The sequence below is a fragment of the Triticum aestivum genome, chromosome 4A, assembly GCF_018294505.1.
Source record: "Triticum aestivum cultivar Chinese Spring chromosome 4A, IWGSC CS RefSeq v2.1, whole genome shotgun sequence".
In the NCBI taxonomy this organism is placed as follows: Eukaryota; Viridiplantae; Streptophyta; class Magnoliopsida; order Poales; family Poaceae; genus Triticum; species Triticum aestivum.
Window position 1 is genome coordinate 356,280,766 of NC_057803.1, and position 18,949 is coordinate 356,299,714.

Below are 18,949 nucleotides of genomic sequence, written 5' to 3' on the forward strand. Positions count from 1 at the left end.
AGACCATTCAAGAACAAAGTACTCAAACCAAGGCCCCGGCAAGAGGAGCTTGCCGGGAAGGCAAACCAAGGCCCCGGCAAGAGGAGCTTGCCGGGAAGGCCAACCCAGGCCCCGGCAAGAGGGTCTTGCCAGGAAGAGACAAGACCCCGGCAAGAGGAGCTTGCTGGGAAGGCCACTCAAGGCATACCAAGAAAGCTTGCCGCGACGCGCCCTGCGTCCCGGCAAGGCCCGGTGAGCGACAAGCTCCCAAACACGACAAGACGACGACCGCGGCAGGGAGCGTGCCGCGGGAAACCCCCACTTCGTGCCCGCGCTCCAGCACACCTGCTAACGTGTCGCTCTAGGACTCCCCCAAGCACACATGGCAGGAGGTTGTGCAGCTAGGGGTGCACGGTGGCAAGCGGAGATGAAGAGAAGGCCATTGTGGCAAACGGTGGCGCTCCTAACGGTCACTTTTTGCACTGTTTAGGCAACTCAGACAGGCATTTAATGCCCTTGTCCCCTGCCGTCAGAGTTAGGTAGGGTGCACTGTATCCACAGTAGCGGTAGCTGCACCTACCGCATCCTTTTCCATTTTTACCCTTCTTGTCTACGTTGCCCCCTATCGGTGACCCCTTGAGAGTATAAAAGGAGGCCCATGCGCAACGTAGAAAGGGGTTCAACTAGTTCGGCCAGTTCAGCTCATTCCACACCAGGAACACTCTCACGCTCAGTCTGGCAGCGTCCGTCACTCCTGAGCAAGAATTCAATACACACAAACAAGCAGCAGTAGGGTTTTACGCATCCGTGCGGCCTGAAGCTGGGTAAAAACCGCTCGCGTGTACCGCCTCGATCCGCTCTTTGTGCGGCCTCCGCCCCCCACCGAACCGAAAGGGGCCCTGTCCCCATAGGTGTTGGTGGAATCAGCCTCCCCGACAATTTGTCAGCCATTTGCAATGATATTTCAGTACATGTGAGTTTATTCAAACCAAGTATTTTATATAAAGAGAAAGGCATAACACTAACACCAGCTCCTAAATCACATAAAGTAGTTTTCACATAATTCTTTTTGATAGAGCAAGGTATAGTTGGTATTCCCGGATCTCCATGTTTTTTAGGTACTCCATCCTTAAAAGTATAATTAGCAAGCATAGTGGATATTTCAGCTTCCGATATTTTTCTCTTATTGGTGATGATGTCTTTCATAAGTTTGCATAAGCAGGCATTTAAAGGATATTAGTCAAGCAGATACGCAAAAAGACTGGCCTCAACATTTCAGCAAAGCATTCAAATTCGTGATCATCTTTCTTTTTAGTTGACTTAGGTGGAAAGGGCATGGGTTTTTGGACCCACGGTTCTCTTTCCTTACCATGTTTTCTAGCAATGAAGTCTCTTTTATCATATCTTTGATTCTTAGGTTGTGGGTTATCAAGATCAACTGGAGGTTCTATCTCAACATCATTTTCCGGTTCTTTACTATTTGTTTGAGTATCTTCATGAAGCTCATCATTATCTTTTTCATTATCAGAAGGTGAGTGTTCACTACTAGGTTGAGTTTCAGCATCACAGATAGAAATTTCATTATCATTATCACGAGGTTTTTCAACTTCAGGTTCACTAGAAGCATGTGAATTCCTATCATTTTTTTCTTCTTTTTCCTTTTAGAAGGACTAGGTGCATCAGTGTTAGCTCTTTGACAGTCTTGTTCAATTATTTTTGGGTGTCCCTCAGGATAAAGTGGTTTCTGAGTCATTTTACCTCCTCTAGTTGCAACTCTAACAGCAAAGTCATGTATATTGTTATTCATTTCATCAAGCAACTCTCTTTGAGATTTAGCAACTTGTTCTAACTGGGTTTGAACCATAGAAGCACGCTTTCCAACACTTCTACCATCATTTATGATTCTAAATAACAAGTCACGCAAGCGACACTCATATTAGAATTTTATTTCAATTGTTTCATAACATTTGCATTGAAGTGATCTTGTTTTAAAGGCATTGGCTAGGGTGCATATTGTGAGGATTGTGATTATCATTGAACTTCATTATAGAATTTACCTCTACCACCTTAGGCAGTGGCGGTGTATTAAGCCCATGTATTTCTTCAATAGGAGGTAAATTTTTGACATCCTCAGCTTTAATACCTTTTTCCTTCATAGATTTCTTTGCCTCTTGCATATCTTCAGGACTGATATATAATATACCACTCTTCTTCAGAGTGGGTTTAGGCGGTGGTTCAGGAAGAGTCCAATCATTATATTTTTTCAATATGTTACTAAATAATTCCTCAGCTTGCCCAACAGTTCATTCCCTGAAAACACAACCAACACAACTATCTAGGAAATCCCTTGAAGCATCAGTTAGTCCATTATAGAAGATATCAAGTATTTCATTTTCTTAGGAGGATGATCTGGCAAAGCATTAAGTAACTAGCAAAGCCTTCCCCAAGCTTGTGGGAGACTCTCTTCTTTAATTTGCACAAAGTTAAATATTTCCTGTAAAGCAACTTATTTCTTATGAGCGGGCAAATATTTTTCAGAGAAGTAATAAGTCATATCCTAGGGACTATGCACACAACCAGAAGCAAGAGTATTGTACCAAGTTGTAGCATCACCCTTTAATGAGAACGGAAATAATTTGAGAATAAAGTAATAACGAGTCTTCTCATCATGAGTAAAAAGGGTGGCTATGACATTCAACTTAGTAAGATGTGCCACAAAAGTTTCAATTTCATATCCATGGAAAGGATCAGATTCAACCAAAGTAATTAACTCTAGGTCGACAGAGAATTCATAATCCTTATCATCAATAAAAATAGGTGAAGTAGAAAACTTAGGATCATATTGCAAGGCCTCCCACTTAGATTGACATCCCTCGAGTCATCTAAATAATTACCTGATCATATTGTTCTAGCTGTATCATGTTCATCTTGTTCATGCTATGACTAATCTGTTAATATCATGTTAATCATTGTTAACCTATGATTGCCATGCTATTGTCTATCTTGATTGCTTTGGTCGCTGTGAGCTTGCAAGTACATTCAATGTACTGACCTGGCGTGTCATGCTTGTTTGTCGTGGATTCATTGCTTGCGAGCTAGGATAAGTGTTCCAGCCATAGTCCCTACAGAGTGGAGTTCATCACCGTCGTTGTTGTTCCGCCACTAGAGTTATTCCTCTACTTCGTGTTGTTCTACTTCTTGCATGGAGCAACCATGGCAGGCGTAGTGTTGTCGTGCCGATGTAATCCAATTGTACCCTTATAGCTTGTAATAAAGAGATGATTTGTTCTATGCTAAGCAGTGTTGTATTCCAGAAGACTTCTCCTCGATCTCTGGGCTGGAATACGGGGTGTTCCGGTTTCTCAGAGCCGGGGTACCACGGGCTTGGTATCAGAGCAGGTCTGGCTGTAGGATGCCCTAGCCCGCACGAGTGGTAGAGTGCGGTAGTATAGAGCCCAGTTGGTTTGTTGCACTTGTTTGCTGCATTTGTTTGTTGCATAGCTTGCATATAGATTATTATCTGGTCGCTAATAGTGATCTTGTGTGTGTAGGTGGTATCAGTTTTGATCCACTACATGCACCCCACCTTCTTAGCATACCTGATCTTCGGTGTTTGGCGTCACCTCTGTCCCAGCAGAGTGATGCCCTGGTACAAAGTGTTCCAGACACCATTTGCAGGAGTTATGCTTGGATATCACGTCGATATCTTTCCGCCATCCTCCCATATCGTTTCGGTGATAGACTTGTCTCTATCCCGAACCGTGCCCTTTATCTCGTCCCTTTGGCAACCCTTACTGATCCTTGTCATCAGAAAATGGCAATGCCGTCAAGCCAAGCTTTCCACCGCTTTTTTGCCTTGTCATCCAATTCTTTTGTAACATCCAAAAATTCTAAATTTTGGAATGTTATATTAAATAAATAATTGTGATCGTTTGTTTATTTGTTGTGTGATTGATGGTGTGAAATTGGGTGGAAATAGAATTTTCATTTTTTAAGGTTGATTGGGAGGGAATAAAAGGACTTCCGCAAAACTTTCATCTTGCATTTTTCTTGATCTCCATGAACTCAAAGTCATCTCATCACAAAACCCTAGAGTGAAGATAATATGACTTCTTCCATTTAAAGAAATGAAAATGGGTTTGAAAATGATTTGAATTCCATTTGAAATATTTCAAATTTAGAAATTTTAAGCAACTCAATGAGTTCATAAAATGACTTCTTCATATTTGAAGAAAGAGAGTTGGAAGTTTCAAAGAATAAATTTGGAAGTCACTTTGAAGTTAATTGAAACTCATTTTCCATTTGAAGTTGTTTGAAATTCCATATTCAAATCCAATTGGGAGTTATTTGGGTTTATATTCAAATTATTTTTCTCCTAAAAATAAATAAAAGGAAATAATAGTAAAATGATTCCCTTCAATAGAAAACTAGGAGAAAATAAATTTGAAATCATTTTGCTATTTTAAAAATGATTTTTATTAATTTTAAATGCAATAGTAGCACTGTTTGACTTTTATGAATTTTGATGGAATTTAGTTGAACTTGAAAAATAGTTCATCTTATTCAGGGTATTTTTCTGAACATTTTGGTATATAATATGCCTACGTAATTTTTTTATTTATTTCCTCTTGGTTGAAATAGAGAAGCACCGCCTGGACCGAAACAATGTTCGGCCCAGGGGCGAACCAGTCGGCCATACGGTCCAAGGCGCAACCCCGCGCCCGCGAAGGCCACCACTCGCTCGCCCGCTCCTCGCCCGCATGCCACGCCCGCTGCCAGATGGGGCCCGACCCATCGTTCCCAATCTCCCGCCTCCTCCGCTCGGATGAGCTTGCAGCGCTCACTGCCCGCAACCGTCGCACCTCTCCCTCGGAGATAAGCCTTATCCCTCACTCCCCGAGCTCCTGACCGTGTCTATAAAACCCCCAAGTCCCCCTCTCCCCGTTCTGCAAATTCGCTCATCCTCTCGCACATCACAGGCGCCGCCTTTGTCAATTGGATCTCGCCAGAGCCGGAGGACCTCGCCATTGTTTTTGTTGCCCGTAGACCACCCCGACCTCCACTCTCTCTATCAATTTCATTCTCTCGATCTACCGCAACCATTTGACATGTTTGTTGCCCCTACGTTTTGCCACAGACGCCGCCCCGACGACCTGCGTCCTCGCCGGAGCACGGAGCCGCCGCCCTTCGCTCCACCCATCCTGTCCACCCCAACGCGCGCCGTCACCACCACCGGACCGCCCACCTCACGCCCATCTCGTCCGTCATCTTCCTCGCCGCCGAGGAGCACCGCAGCAGCCGCCCCGTCGACCGCCCGACACCTGCGCCACCGTCTCCTGTTCGTTGTCGTTGCCACCGTGAGCTATCCCACCTTCCGTTTAGTTTTTTAGATCGGTTAACCACGGTTTTAATTTAACCATGCGGTTTTAGTTTAACAGTGCGGTTTTATTTTAAACCGATGTCGTTTTTTTTGTTAGCCGCCACCGCTGTTTTGCTTAAAGTTTGAGCGTCCGCTGTATAAGCTACGCGGCGAACACCTTTCTGCCACTAGGAATTTGCCACGTGTCAGGGACCTGTTTGCGATAGTTTTCTTCACTGTTTAGTCCATGTAATTAGCAGATTAGTCCCTAAATTTAGAATAGCCTCAACTTTTTACCCGTAGGTCCAAACTCGATGAAACCAGCGGCAAACTGTTCGTCTCGAATAGCTTTATCAAGAGAACAAACTTTGAAAACTTTTGGCCAATTTCAAATTTCAATTTATTCAGGTTTGAATTCAAACTTCAACTGGTCATATCTCCTAAACCATAGCTCTGATTGATGTGATTCTTTTTGCACCATGTCACCGTAGCCAAACACTACCACTTGGACCATTGTCATGATAATTTTCGCACATTTAGTATGTGCCCATGATAGTTTTAGTGCTATGCTTTATATGCACAATAGATCACATCACAGTTTTGAACCCCATGTCACATGTTGTTTTGCACTTAGTGTATTTTAATAGTTAAGTGTGTTGTGTTTTCATTTAGATTTTCCGAGTCTTTTCATGTTGCATGTTATTTGGTTCTCCGAAATGGTTGCTTATGTGAATGAAATGTTTGACTTTATAGATTTTCATCGGAGAGTGACGAATCATTCTATTAAGTAAATTTCTGATAGCGATATAATCTTCATCAACTATTACCAGGCAAGTTCACATTTGACCATTCTTCGAATTACCTATGTTTTATATTATGCACTTAGTCCTTTTGTGGTAGGATTGAATGGTAGGATTTATTGTTGCCAGATGGTTATGCCGTTACCTAGTAGTTCATTTGAGGTAGGTATGATCTATACATCCTTGTCACCGTCGTGTAAGTTTATTTTTGCCTCGCTAAATGTAGACGTGGTTTGGCAAACATGGTGAGACATGAGTGACAAAGTAGTAAGCAGGACCATGACTTGTAAATGAACTACTTGGGCAGTATTCGATTTGAATGGTGGCGAAGTACAGTGGGAGCATGCATGGTTAATCCATGGTGGTGCACCACTAGTGGTCGGCCGCCCAGGCACAAAGAGATCAATCATATTCTCATGCCTAGAAGCTTATGTGTGCAGCCACAAGCCAATATGGGCTCTGGCTTAGTTGCGTAGTTAGTGTGACCCCTTCCGGGATGGGCTAGTAGATGTAGAATGAGTAGGTGTCCCAACCCATCCCTGGGTTAAGGGGGAATACTTTCGAAAGATTATGTCTCGGTCATCCTGTTCTCAAACGCCAGGCAGTGCAAGAACTTCAAGGGAGGCGATCGAGTCTTGTGGGGAGAAGTGCGCAAACCTCTATAGAGTGTTAAAACCTAATCGATTAGTCGTGTCCCCGGTTACAGACAACTTGAGCATCTAGTAGTGGAAATGCTGGGAGATCTCATCACTCTTAATTAAACAGTTGGGTTTTAAATGAAACTTTGGGAATGGTTTGAGTTGGGTTTACCAACTCGTCCTATGCTATACAGTAGTGGTAGAATAATATCTTTTATTCTAGGGAAAACTAGCTTTATGCAAAACCAAACTTAGAGATTTCCACCAGCCAAATTGCATGTACAAATAGGTTCATTATTATTATGATGTGACTTGCCAGTAAATTCAATGTACTGACCTACATGGCTGCAACGTCTTATGTTGCAGGAATTTCTACGACGAGTAAGAGTTGCGTTGTAGGCTTACGGTCTACACTCAACTTGCCGTTGGCGTTGATGGGACTCCACACCCTTATGTTTGTTTCCGCTGAGACTTATGAGGTACATATCAGTTTTACATTATTTATACATGTGATTGCACTTTGATATATACATTGATGTACTATGTGTGCCAGCATATCGATCCAGGGATGGCACAGATACACAGAGGCTTGACCATTTGAGGTCGGGTCGCTACAGAGATGGTATCAGAGCACATGTTGACTGTAGGACATGACCCTAGAAACTGGAAAGCCCTTAGGAAAGGATTTCTGTAAAATTTTATTTTTAAAAAGATCCTTTATCTCTCTTCTTTTCTGAGCTTTATCAAATCTTTCCTTTTACCTCGAATAGTTAGACAATACCCTTTTTCCTTTGACCACATAGAGGATCAACTGGTGAGACCCCTCCGAGAAGGGCAAGATAACAGACTTCACCATACACTGGAAGAATTGAAGCTACAATAGTCGGATCCTCTGAAGAATTGAAGAATTTGAAGACACTGACAAATTCCAAGATTTATATGACCTTTAGCGGACTAAAACCTTGTTGTATACTCATGTTAGATGTGATGATTTGTGAGCTGTCATATTTTGTGTGTGTTTTCCGAGAGCAACAAATAAAACTTATTTTCAAAACTATATCGTTTGTATTGTGTGTATCTCTCTCTATCCCTCTCTTGTATCTCATCCCAAAACCCTTGGACCCAATAGATGGTGAATGAAGATGGACTTGTATTCTCTGGACCGATCACTCAGTTGGACGCAGAGGTATGGATCCAAAACATGGAGAATCACTTTAGGAGCAAGTCGGTTGCAACGAAGTATGAGGTTCAATACACTCTTCAATACTTTACAAAAACTGCTGCAACTTGGTCAAAAATGCATCAGGCCATACAAGGATGTATTGGAGCAAAAACTTGGGAGGAATTGAAGAAAACTCTGTTGGGATCCCGTCTTATCCGGAAGCACGGTGATAAACCGATGAAGATACCTTGTGCCTGCAAGATATGCAGAGAAATAGGACATACGCATGAAGAACACAAGGATGGATGCCCTCATTGTGAAGGAAATCACCGAGCGGAAGAATGCCCAACAAGGCAGGTTACTTGTTTCTTGTGTGAAGGAACTACACACTACCCTGCCCAGTGTCATATTTATCCCAAGGTACAAGAAATTACCAAGCAGCAGAAGGAAGCAATGAAAGAAGCCCTCAGGGAAAGTTTAAAAGAACATGTGATGAAGGAAGATGTTGACGACCCTGATGGAGAAGGCCTAAATAGATTTTACTCCCGTGCTTGCTATTCATGTGGAGAAAGGCATTTTTCACAGTATTACACGAAGGAAAGCCAAGACTATCTGGGAGACTTCCTGAAGAAAGAAGTGGAGTTTGATCCCCAAGAGATAGAAGAATTGATCGGAACAAAGAAGTCGAGGAAGATAAAGAGCATGTATCCCCAGAACAACCCAATTTCTACAGAAAAGGACATGAGTAATATCACTTGTTACAGGTGCAAGGATTTAGGTCATTATGCTAACAAATGCCCAACAAGGAAGCCAAGGACCCAAGGAGCCAAGATAACCACCATGAAGCCCCTGGATTTTTCTGACGTCATTTGTTTACGCTGCAAAGGAGTAGGACATTTTGCCAGAGAATGTTCAGACCCGAGGAAAGCTTGAGCATAGTAGTTGAGATTTTGATATTGGAATAAAGCATGTAATAAATGTGGAACACTTTTTTATTTTCTTTTGGGATGTTGAGTTGAGTTAGGAAGTGGAAATTGTAATAGTTCATGACGCAATAAAAGTTGAGGTGTTTGGAATCTCATATGAAATGTTACGAGTTGTTTGTTGATTGTGAGTGCCTCTCTCATTATGTCACCCAGACTTAAACCTTGAACCCATGGACAAGCTGTTCCCAAACCTTTACCAGGAAAAATAACCACATTTCACCCAAGGAAATACATACAATATCCTGAGTGTCCCTTCTATCTTATACCTCCAGATGACAACCCTTTACGAGTCTTTTCTCAAGGGCTCGGAAATGATCACGACCCTGACTAGTGATCAGGATTACCCCAAAATCCTGAAGGACATGATGAAGCATATTCATCTTGAAGAAGATGCAGTCTACAAGGGTTATCGTTTCATGGAGAATGGAGTTGAACTTTGGTACGTGGAGGTACACCTCCACCGTGTGAAGGGAGTTTTCCCAAAGACTATGGGTCATTACTTTTTCATCTCTCGAGTACCACGAGCAACATTATTTGACTCTGTTCGTGAAGCTGCTTTGGAAGCCATACGTTAGATTGGAGAAATACTTGAAGCAAGACTCTGTCACACTGAGGAATACCTGAGAGAGGTCCATCTAGAGATGATAGAGGTGAAGCTCATGGTCGCCACAATAAAGCAAAACATCGATGATTTGAAGGATCACATCACACAATTATAGTGGGACTAAAGCATCTTCAAGAACGGCAAATGAATAAAGATGGAAGTAATGCTTGACCATACCAAACTTTGTGGATGGCAGCTTTTGTAATAAAGTACTTTTGGAATTTGATTCTTGGGTAGTGGTTAAGGATGTAATAAAGGATTTGATATGAAGAGAATATGAATTATGGATGAACTAGTACATTTTATTTTAATGGTAATACCATGTGTGAACACTAGAACGATGGAAAAGGAAAATGTATTCCACAGGAGTGGAGTCTGGACAAAATGAGTTGGAGTTTTGTTTTACTTATGATGGTTACCCCAAGAGTAGGAAGGAATGAAGTGATATTGGATTTAAAGGAGATGTATTGTTGGTTTATGGAACAATAGTAACTCCAAGGATGAGTTAAAGATATACAATAGTTGAAGTGGGCCCATAACCCACAGGACCCAGGATTTAAAAAGGAACAAGCACAGCCTCGTTGCAGGAAAGAATTCTAGAAGAAGTTGTGATTTCATCAGCAGACGTTTCATAGGAGGTTACGTAAACCCGAGGGTTGTGAAGAAATGATAGAAATATTTTTTTGGCTTGCAGAACCAATGTATTACCCGAACCCAGTTCGTGGAGAAGAGAAGATATGCAATGCTTGTGAGGATGCCCAAGTGTTAGAATACGTGATTCACTATCTACGTATGTGGTAATGATTCAAGTACGAGATGGATTGGCCCCCATACCGGGGACTTCTATCATGAGCTATCATATGTTGATGGAAAATCAGATAGCCTTAAAACCCTAGAAGAGTGTTGACACGACGAGCCAAAAGCCTTAGAATGGCAGGATGATGGAAACCATGTACAGGCACCTATTTCCAATCATAGGTTATGCGGTGAGGTTCAGCCCAGACCCATTTCCTGCAGGAGGAACCAATAATTGTTGACCACCATGAGATTTTCGATAGTTATTTAGCATTGGCGATAGACCTGACGGCTAAGAAGACCCAGTCTCGGAAGGATTATATTTTGATGCAAGGACTCAAGATTTTGTGGAAAAGGTTATGCCATGCCGGAAGAGCCTCAAAGAAAGAGTTACTCCAGGGAGTATGAGAAGACCAACACCGTCAACGCAAATGATGGAGTACATGATTTTTTTCAGAACCATAGCCTTGATTCTAAGGGTGGTAGCACCCCATACCTTGTGTTGATGAATGGATTTTCAAGAAGACCCCCCAAACCTAACCTTCTATCTATCCTCTCTGAATCTCAAGGACGAGATTCATTTTAAGGGTGGTAGTTTGTAACATCCCAAAATTCTAAATTTTGGAATTTTATATTAAATAAATAATTGTGATTATTTGTTTGTTTGTTGTGTGATTGATGGTGTGAAATTGAGTGGAACTAGAATTTTTATTTTTGAAAGTTGAATGGGAGGGAATAAAAGGACTTCCCCAGAACTTCCATCTTGTATTTTTCTTGATCTCCATGAACTTAAAGTCATCTCATCACAAAACCCTAGAGTGAAGATAATATGACTTCTTCCATTTAAAGAAATGAAAAGGGGTTTGAAAATGATTTGAATTCCATTTGAAATATTTCAAATTTAGAAACTTTAAGAAACTCAATGAGTTCATAAAATGACTTCTTCATATTTGAAGAAAGAGAGTTGTAAGTTTCAAAGAAATAATTTGGAAGTCACTTTAAAGTTATTTGGAACTCATTTTCCATTCGAAGTTTTTGAAATTCCAAATTCAAAGCCAATTGGGAGTTATTTGGGTTTATATTCAAATTATTTTTCTCCTAAAAATAAATAAATGGCAATAAGGGTAAAATGATTCCCTCAATAGAAAATTAGGAGAAAATAAATTTGAAATCATTTTGCTATTTTAAAAATGATTTTTATTGATTTTAAATGCAACAGTAGCATTGTTTGAATTTTATGAATTTTTATGGAATTTAGTTGAACTTGAAAAATAGTTCATATTATTCAGGGTATTTTTCTGAACATTCTGGTATATAATATGCCTACGTAATTTTTTTATTTATTTCCTCTTGGTTGGAGTTTTCTTTCTGTAAAAAAAATAGAGAAGCACCGCCTGGACCGAAACAGTGTTCGGCCCAGGGGAGAACCAGTCGGCCATACGGTCCAAGGCCCAACTGATGAGGACATGACTACCTTGGATACGACCAAAAATATTGCATACATGCATATTTGTCAGGTGATTTCTAGTGCAAACTATTCAATAATCTATTTATGTTATCCAGAACAAAAATACTTCACACACTTGTGTTTTGTCAAATTGCAGGTGTATGGGACATTTGTACAATCCACATATGAAGATAAGGGAAAAGGAGAAGTCTAGGTTATGTTCAAAAAGTCCTCTCACGTCACTTTTGGGCTAAGAGAAGATAGAGTCCAAGTCTCTCACGTTCTGGATTCAGATTCGGACTGCACAGACATACCTGACTCAAAACATCAACAACTATTTCATACAAACTCTGAATTGGGTGATTCTTTTTTTACTAGAAAGTAGATTTCGTGCTCTTTCCAACCCATTTGGAATCACCTTCAAATTCGTCTGGAACATTGAGATATCAACGAAACAATCTGATGCTGCAGCAGAATCTGAGTCAAACAACAAGTCCAAAGGTGTTGCACCACCACCACTTGGGCCCATGAGCCTTGTACGACCTAGGGTTAGTTTTAGGCTGCCTTGGGACATCCTTCCACCTCCTTGGCCGCCACCCCTTGCTCCTATATAAGTAGATCCATCTAGTAGCTTTTTCCTTGGGATTTGTTTAGTTAAAAGTTAGCCATTGCAACTTCGTGTACTTCGTTTGTGTCCAATGACCAGACCAAGACCACTTACGGATCCCCACCTTTATATATAATTCATCTATATTCGCAATATTCAGATTTCTTTATCATATTATTGCTTGTTCTTCGATTGCATGCAGGATTGACCTTCGTGGTCAGGTTGATTGTGCTCCGGCGTGGTCAATAACCTCTCGGAGTTGGTTTAGCGATTGCTAAGGCGCAACGTCGTGCACGTTTGTAGTCGGATCGTGAAAGTCGTCTCCACAAAATCGATAGTTATCATCTCATCGAAAGATCGGGACCCTCGCCTATATCACTAACCCCGCACCCGCGAACGCCACCGCTCGCTCGCCCGCTCCTCGCCCGCATGTCGCGCCCGCTGCAAGATGGGGCCCGCCCCATCGTCCCCAATCTCCCGCCTCCTCAGCTCGGATGAACTTGCAGCGCTCACCGCACGCAACCGCCGCACCTCGCCCTCGGAGATAAGCCTTATCCCTCGCTCCCCGAGCTCCTGACCGCGCCTATAAAACCCCCAAGACCCCCTCTCTCCGTTCTGCCAATTCACTCGTCCTCTCGCACATCACAGGCGCCGCCTTCGTCAGTTGGATCTCGCCGGAGCCGGGGACCTCGCCATTGTTTTTGTTGCCCGTAGAACACCCCAGCCTCCACTCTCTCTATCAATCTCATTCTCTCGATCTACCACATCTGTTTGACATGTTTGTTGCCCCTAGGTTTTTCCAGAGACGCCGCCCCGACGACTCGCATCCTCGCCGGAGCACGGAGCCACCGCCCTTCGCTCCACCCACCCCGGCCACCCGACGCGCGCCGTCACCACCACCGGACTATGCACCTCGTGCCCGTCCTGTCCGTCATCTTCCCCGGCACCGAGGAGCACCGCAGCCGCCGCCCCGTCCATCGCCCGACGCCCACGCCACCGTCTCCTGTTCATTGTCGTTGCCTGATAACCCTCAAGTATAGGGGATCGCAACAGTTTTCGAGGGTAGAGTATTCAACCCAAATTATTGATTCTACATAAGGGGAGCCAAAGAATATTCTCAAGTATTAGCAGCTGAGTTGTCAATTCAACCACACCTGGAAACTTAATATCTGCAGCAAAGTATTTAGTAGCAAAGTAATATGATAGTAGTGGTAACGATAGCAAAAGGTAACGGTAACAAAAGTAGTGTTTTTGGTATTTTGTAGTGATGATAGCAATAGCAACGGAAAAGTAAATAAGCAGAGAACAATATATGGGAAGCTCGTAGGCAATGGATCAGTGATGGAGAATTATGCCGGATGTGGTTCGTCATGTAACAGTCATAACCTAGGGTGATAAAGAACTAGCTCCAATTCATCAATGTAATGTAGGCATGTATTTCGAATATAGTCATACATGCTTATGGAAAAGGACTTGCATGACATCTTTTGTCCTACCCTCCCGTGGCAGCGGGGTCCTAGCGGAAACTAAGGGATATTAAGGCCTCCTTTTAATAGAGTACCGGAACAAAGCATTAACACATGATGAATACATGAACTCCTCAAACTGTGGTCATCACCGGGAGCGGTCCCGATTATTGTCACTTCGGGGTTGCCGGATCATAACACATAGTAGGTGACTATAGACTTGCAAGATAGGATCAAGAACTCTCATATATTGATGAAAACATAATGGGTTTAGATCTTAAATCATGGCACTCAGGCCCTAGTGACAAGCATTAAGCATAGCAAAGTCATAGCAACATCAATCTCAAAACATAGTGGATACTAGGGATCAAACCCTAACAAAACTAACTCGATTACATGATAAATCTCATCCAACCCATCACCGTCCAGCAAGCCTACGATGGAATTACTCACGCATGACGATGAGCATCATGAAATTGGTGATGGAGGAAGTTTGATGATGATGATGGCGGCGGATTCCCCTCTCTGGAGCCCCGAACGGACTCCAGATTAGCCCTCCCAAGAGGTTTTAGGGCTTGGCTGTGGCTCCATATCGTAAAACACGATGAATCCTTCTTCTCTTATTTTTTCTCCCTGAAAGCAAATATATAGAGTTGGAGGTGAGGTCGGAGGAGCTCCAGGGGGCCCACGATGTAGGGGGGGCGCCCAGGGGGCAGGCACGGCCCTCCCCTCGTGGCTAGGGTGTGGGCCCCCTGGTCTTCATCTTTTGCAAGGATTTTTTTATTATTTCCAGAAAGATGTTCCGTGAAGTTTCAAGTCATTCCAAGAACTTTTGTTTCTACACATAAATAACACCATGGCAATTCTGCTGAAAACAGCGTCAGTCCGGGTTAGTTCCATTCAAATAATGCAAGTTACAGTCCAAAACAAGGGCAAAAGTGTTTGGAAAAGTAGATACGGCGGAGACGTATCAACTCCCCCAAGCTTAAACCTTTGCTTGTCCTCAAGCAATTTAGTTGACAAACTGAAAGAGATAAAGAAAAACTTTTACAAACTCTGTTTGCTTTTGCTGTTGTAAATATGTAAAGCCAGCATTCAAGTTTTCAGCAAAGATTATAAACTAACCATATTCACAATAACGCTTTGGTCTCATGTTTACTCATATCAATGTCATAATCAACTAGCGAGCAATAATAATAAATCTCGGATGACAACACTTTTTCAAAACAATCATAATATGATATAACAAGATGGTATCTCGCTAGCCCTTTTTGAGACCGCAAAACATAAATGCAGAGCACCTTTAAAGATCAAGGACTGACTAGACATTGTAATTCATGGTAAAAGAGATCCAGTCAAGTCATACTCAATGTAAACCAACAGTAATGAATGCAAATGACAGCGGTGCTCTCCAACTTGTGCTCTTTAATAAGAGGATGATGACTCAACATGAAAGTAAATAGATAGGCTCTTCGTAGAGGTAAGCAGGGATTTGTAGAGGTGCCAGAGCTCGGTTTTGAAATAGAGGTGAATAATATTTTGAGGGGTATACTTTCATTGTCAACATAACAACCAAGAGATGGCGATATCTTCCATGCTACACACATTATAGGCGGTTCCCAAACAAAATGGTAAAGTTTATACTCCCCCTCCACCAACAAGCATCAATCGATGGCTTGCTCGAAACAACGAGTGCATCCAACTAACAAGAGTCCCAGAGGGAGTTTTGTTAGCAATTATTTTGATTTGATTTGCGTAAAGCATGGGACTGGGCATCCCGATGACCAGCCATTTTCTCGTGAGTGAGGAGCGGAGTCCACTCCTCTTGAGAATAACCCGCCTAACATGGAAGATACGGACAGGATACATGAGCTATTCGAGCATACAAAACATGATATTTATTTGAAGGTTTAGAGTTTGGCACATACAAATTTACTTGGAACGGCAGGTAGATACCGGATGTAGGTAGGTATGGTGGACTCATATGGAATAACTTTGGGGTTTATGGGATTGGATGCACAGGTGAAGGCTAGAAAAAGATTGGGAAGCGACCAGCTAGAGAGCGACAACAGTCATGAACATGCATTAAAATTAATCAACACCGAATGCGAGCATGAGTAGGATATAATTCACCATCAACATAAATATTGTGAAGGCTATGTTGATTTTGTTTCAACTACATGCGTGAACATGTGCCAAGTCAAGTCACTTAAATCATTCAGAGGAGGGTACCACCCTATCATACCACATCACAACCATTTTAATAGCATGTTGGCCTTCAAGGTAAACCATTATAAGCTCCTAGCTAATCAAGCATGGCACAAGAAACTATGATCTCTAGTTGTCATTGAAAACATGTTTATTCATAATAGGCTGAATGAGGAACGATGAACTAATCATATTTACAAAAACAAGAGAGGTCGAGTTCATACCAGCTTTTCTCATCTCAGTCAGTCCATCATATATCGTCATAATTGCCTTTCACTTGAACGATCGAACGATGTGGATAACAATAATAGTGCACGTGCATTGGACTAAGCTAGAATCTGCAAGCATTCAATAAATAGGAGAAGACAAGGCAATATGGGCTCTTTTGTCTGATCAACAATAGTGCATATAAGAGCCACTTCAACAATTTAATTATGGTCTTCTCCTATCGACCCCCAAACAAAAGAAAAGAAATAAAACTATTTACACGGGAAAGCTCCCAACAAGCAAAAGAAGAACATGAAATCTTTTTGGGTTTTTTTAATTACTACTACAAGCATGGAAATTAAAACTAGCTAAAAGCTACAACTATTTTTTTGGCTTTTCTTAAGGTTTATTAAGCACACAAGAAGAAAGCATGAAAAGGAAATAAACTAGCATGGACATTACAAAGAAAAAGTATGAGCATCGACATCTAGCAATGAGTGTGTGAACATAAATGTAATGTCGGTGAGAAATACATACTCCCCCAAGCTTAAGCTTTTGGCCTAAGTTGGTCTATGGCCACGGTTGGCCTGGCGGATATCCATAGTAATAGTTGGGGTCGTACTGCGAAGAAGAAGACTCTGATTGCCACTGGTTGTCAATCATCTCTGGATCCCACTGGTAATTAGACTGTCATGGAGGATCAACTTGTGGTTCCGACTCTGGCTCTGTGGCTGATGTAGGGTTCCGGTAGGCGTGAATAGCCTCCAATGGAACAAGGTACTTGCCTGCAGATAAATCAAACAAGGAAGGTGTAGCGACCAAACCTCAAACGGTCCAATCTCTATGCTCAGGTGTCATCCCTGGATCAGTAATGCTGACACCACACAGTACTTGAAGGATTTATAACAGAGTAGCAATCACACACTTATTACATCGAGTGTCTCAAAAGAGAACTTATTACAATAAATATTGCTTAAGGCCATCTAATAACGATAACGGCGGAAGGCTTGGAAGATAAGTGAGTCCATCAACTACAACGGCATCACTGAGTATAGAACCACAACCTAAAAGCACCTTAATCATCGTCTGAAAAGTCTGCAACATTAACGTTGTAGCCCGAAACGGGTCAGCACATGGAATATGCTGGCAATGAAACACACAGAGATTAATGGAACGAAATAGGCTATACTATTGCATATTTGGCTGGTGGAAAGCTCTGTGGTTACAGTTTTGTGTAAAGCCAATTTTTTCCTACTACAAAGGAATAAATTTTATTTAACTATCATGGTGGTTGTTAAACATTGAGAATGGTTGTAGCATTCTCAATCCCAATTAAGCATCATCATTAAACAAAACCCAACAAAATTAATTAGAGTAACATGATGAGATTCACATGATAATCTAGGTACTAGATACTCAAGATGTCCATCACCGGGGACACGACTAACCATGATTAGTTTATACACTCTGCAAAGGTTTGCACACTTTTCCCCACAAGACTCGATCTCCTCCATTGGGATTCTCGCACTACATGGTGTTTGAGAAACGAATGATCGAGACATAGTCTTTCAGAAGCGCTAGCACCTTACGATCGGGTAGACCGTTTCACCTACTTTCCCCTACATCTGCTAGTCTACCACTGCAAGAGTTCACACAACTTACTCAACTATGCTAGAGCCCATAGTAGCTTGTGGCTGCACACGGAAGTTTCTATCATGAATAATCTCATGATCCCTTTGAGCCTGGGTGGCGGTCCAAAAGAAAAACAGGCAATCGTTAGAATACCCAGGTGCCTCAATCCACCCAGATGTGTATTTAAGTTGCCACCTTAGATAAACCATTAAATTATCAAACTCACATCTATCATATATTTCACTCACCCAACCCACGTCTACTAGCATAGCATAGCATAAGAGGCAATGTAGAAGTAACTCCCAAAGGTTTGATAATAACAGGTAATAGGTACTACCTCAACTACTTCCCAAACCCACAATTTAATTAGATCCTAACCATGCAATGTGTGAGGATTGATCTAATGCAATAAAAACTGGGTAGTAGGAGGTATGATCAAAGTGTTACTTGCCTTGCTGATGATCCGCAAAACCTAGCGATTCGAAGTAGCAAGCGGCGCACTCCGGGTACTCTATCGCAAACAAACAAGCATACAATAAGTACTCAAATAATGCATAGGTAAAACTCAAATAAGAGGTCTAACCAGAAAGTTCAACTTAAGAACTCCGGTTGGCAAAAAGAATCAAATCGAACAAAGCAACGAAAGATAAACGGCAAAAGAAACAAGCTTCGTTTACTTGTTTGAGTTGGTTAAACAAAAAGAGGGTTTCGAGACGAAACTCCAGGCGCTTGAATCGCCTGATTCCGATAAACGAGCGAAAAGTTAGACTAGAAAGAAAAACGGATCAGGAATCGCGACCAGAAAAATCGTGGATTTAATCCGAGGAAAAGAAAATGACGAACAAATTAATGAACGAACGTTCGTTAACTGGATCTAAACAAAGAACATGTTCATTAAAACGAACGAATGGGCGAACGCTCGCTAATTAAATAAACCGGAAAACCGATCTATTTAAAAAAGGAAACTAAAAAACCGACAGAAAACCGTTCGGTTTTTAGAGAATAACCAGCGGCGCAAGGTCTACCTCTGGCGACTCCGGTGAACGGCGGCAACGGCAG